This window comes from Herpailurus yagouaroundi, unplaced genomic scaffold, assembly GCF_014898765.1.
Source record: "Herpailurus yagouaroundi ecotype Mexico unplaced genomic scaffold, PumYag 182, whole genome shotgun sequence".
In the NCBI taxonomy this organism is placed as follows: domain Eukaryota; kingdom Metazoa; phylum Chordata; class Mammalia; order Carnivora; family Felidae; genus Herpailurus; species Herpailurus yagouaroundi.
In genome coordinates, this window is record NW_024412413.1 from 25,023,880 (window position 1) to 25,027,164 (window position 3,285).

Here is a 3,285-nt window from a genome sequence, read left to right on the forward strand (position 1 = left end):
AGGAATAAACCTAGGAATAAAATACCTAGGAATAAATCTAACCAAAGAGGCGAAAAATCTATACACTGAGAACTATAGAAAGCTTATGAAAGAAATGGAAGAAGACACAAAAAAATGGAAAAAGATTCCATGCTCCTGGATAGGAAGAACAAATATTGTTAAAATGTCAATACTACCCAAAGCAATCTACATATTCAATACAATCCCTATCAAAATAACACCAGCATTTTTCACAGTGCTAGAACAAACAATCCTAAAATTTTTATAGAACCAGAAAAGACCCTGAATAGCCAAAGCAATCTTGAAAAAGAAAACCAAAGCAGAAGGCACCACAGTCCAGGACTTCAAGCTATACTACAAAGCTATAATCATCAAGACAGTATGGTACTGGCACAAAAACAGACACCCAGATCAGAGGAACGAATACAGAACCCAGAAATGGACCCACAAACGGATGGCCAACTAATCTTTGACAAAGCAGGAAAGAATATTCAGTGGAATAAAGACGACAGTCTGTTCAGCAAGTGGTGCTGGGAAAACTGGACAGCGACATGCAGAAAAATGAACCTGGACCACTTTCTTACACCATACACAAAAATAAACTCAAAATGGATGAAAGACCTCAATGTAAGATGGGAGGCCATCAAAATCCTCGAGGAGAAAGCAGGCAAAAACCTCTCTGATCTTGGCCGCAGCAACTTCTTACTCAACACGTCTCCAGAGGTAAGGGAAACAAAAGCAAAAATGAACTATTGGGACCTCACCAAAATAAAAAGCTTCTGCACAGCGAAGGAAGCAATCAACAAAACAAAAAGGCAACCGATGGAATGGGAGACAATATTTGCGAACGACACATCAGATAAAGGGTTAGTATCCAAAATCTGTAAAGAACTTATCAAACTCAACACCCAAAAAACAAATAATCCAGGGAAGAAATGGGCAAAAGACATGAATAGACACTTCTCCAAAGAAGACATCCAGATGGCCAGCTGACACATGAAAAAATGCCCCACATCACTCATCACCAGGGAAATACAAATCAAAACCACAATGAGATACCACCTCACACCTGTCAGAAGGGCTAACATTAACAACTCAGGCAACAACAGATGTTGGCGAGGATGCAGAGAAAGAGGATCTCTTTTGCACTGCTGGTGGGAATGCAAACTGGTTCAGCCACTGTGGAAAACAGTATGGGGGTTCCTCAAAAAATCAAAAATAGAACTACCCTATGACCCAGCAATTGCACTACTAGGTATTTATCCAAGGGATACAGGTATGCTGTTTCAAAGGGGCACACGCACCCCCATGTTCATAGCAGCACTATCCACAACAGCCAAAGTATGGAAAGAGCCCAATGTCCATCGATGGATGAATGGATAAAGAAGATGTGGTGTGTGTGTGTGTATATATATATATACACACACACACACACACACACACACACACACACACACACACACACACACAATGGAGTATTACTCAGTGATCAAAAAGAATGAAATCTTGCCATTTGCACCTATGTGGATAGAACCAGAAGATATTATGCTAACCGAAATTAGTCAGAGAGGGGCAAAAATCATATGACTTCACTCATATGAGGATTTTAAGACACAGAACCGTTGAACACAAGGGAAGGGAAGTAAAAATAATATAAAAACAGGGAGCAGGACAAAACATAAGAGACTCTTAAATATGGAGCACAAACAGAGGATTGCTGGGGGGAGTTGTGGGAAGGGGGATGGGCTAAATGGGTAAGGAGCGTTAAGGAATCTACCCCTAAAATCATTGTTGCACTATATGCTAACTAACTTGGATGTAAATTAAATAAAAAATAAAATAAAATAAAATAAAATAAAATAAAATAAAATAAATTCAGGTGGTAACAAATTGCAGGGATGTGGATGGCTAAAGTGCAAGTTTCAATAACACTCAAGGAGCAGTAGCTCTTTCTTTGTACATTCCCCAGGAAGCTGTGGAGGAAAGAGAGATTTGGGGTGTTGGTGTTTTCCATGAACTACTATGTCTCTATTCAGAACACAAATCTGTTTTAGTGGAAACAGTCTTCAGGACCTTTCTGTTGCAATAATCAAACCTCTAGAAACTGGCTTATTACTAAAATGTTGCTTAGTTAAAACAGTGCCCACATTTCTTTGATTCCTTTTTCATTCTCTTTGGAGTTCCTTAATCCACTGGTAATGAATTAGGTGCAGAGAGGAGTTAACTGTGTTGAAGATGCTTAATTGGATTAGGGATATCCATGCACCAAGCTGCAAGAACATTTAGAAGCTAATATAGGTATACAGAGCATTAGAGTCCAAATAATAGTGATTACACACACTTCTGTAACATTTCCAATTTACCATGTGCTGAGCTAAGGGCTTTACATATATGAGCTCATTTAATCCTCCATAAAGCCCTTTGAAATAGGCACAATCATTGTCCCCAGCTTAGAGATGAAGAAACTGAGGCCGTGAAAAAGTCAAATAACTTGCCCAGAGGTCACATCGCTAGCAAATGGCGAAGCCAGGATTTGATCCCAGGTAGACACTGCAAATACAGCAGTGAGGCAGCTCACCCCTCTTCCCTTTTGAAGAGGAAACAGAGGCTAATTAATAATTTACTTGCTCAAAGCTAATACATAGTGGAGCTGGAGTCCCACTGTGGCGTTCTGAGCTGTTAACCTCCCAGCCATGATAGCTCATTCATCCAGACGTGACCTTCAGCTGTGAGAATGATCTCTGGCCTTTGCCATCTCCCTTCGTTGAGGGACAGCATGGGAAAACCTTAGTGGCGGCAGGGGGTGGTTGCTCAACACATGTTTGTGGAATAAACAAGAAAACGAAGATTGCCACACTCCGTGGTGTCACAGTAGGCCAGAAGGTGCATTTTACTGTTGAGTAATTCTAGATAAAGACAGGAACACGGTGTTTATAGGCTGCCCTCGATGGAGAACACAGAAGCCAGAGCAGGGAGAAATCCGGGACCCTGAGAGAGAAGCCAGCAGGAGGGCACCTGGGACCCCCAGCGTGGGAGAAGCCGCGCCTTTCCGCCAGCAGGGCTGTACCCCGGCTGGACGGGCCTCTCGCCTGCCTGCATCCCCCTCTCCCGCCCCTCTCTCGGCTGCGAAAACCCACAGGAACCCCGTGCGGCCCTCAATAAATATTTGTCCAACGTGTGGATGAGTTAAGGCGAGGGAAGGGGCGTGTTTTGAAAGTCCAGCGGTGTCCTCCCCGCGGACCACACCTAGGAAGTCCCTCCCAGATAAAACCGCCCCCGCCAGGC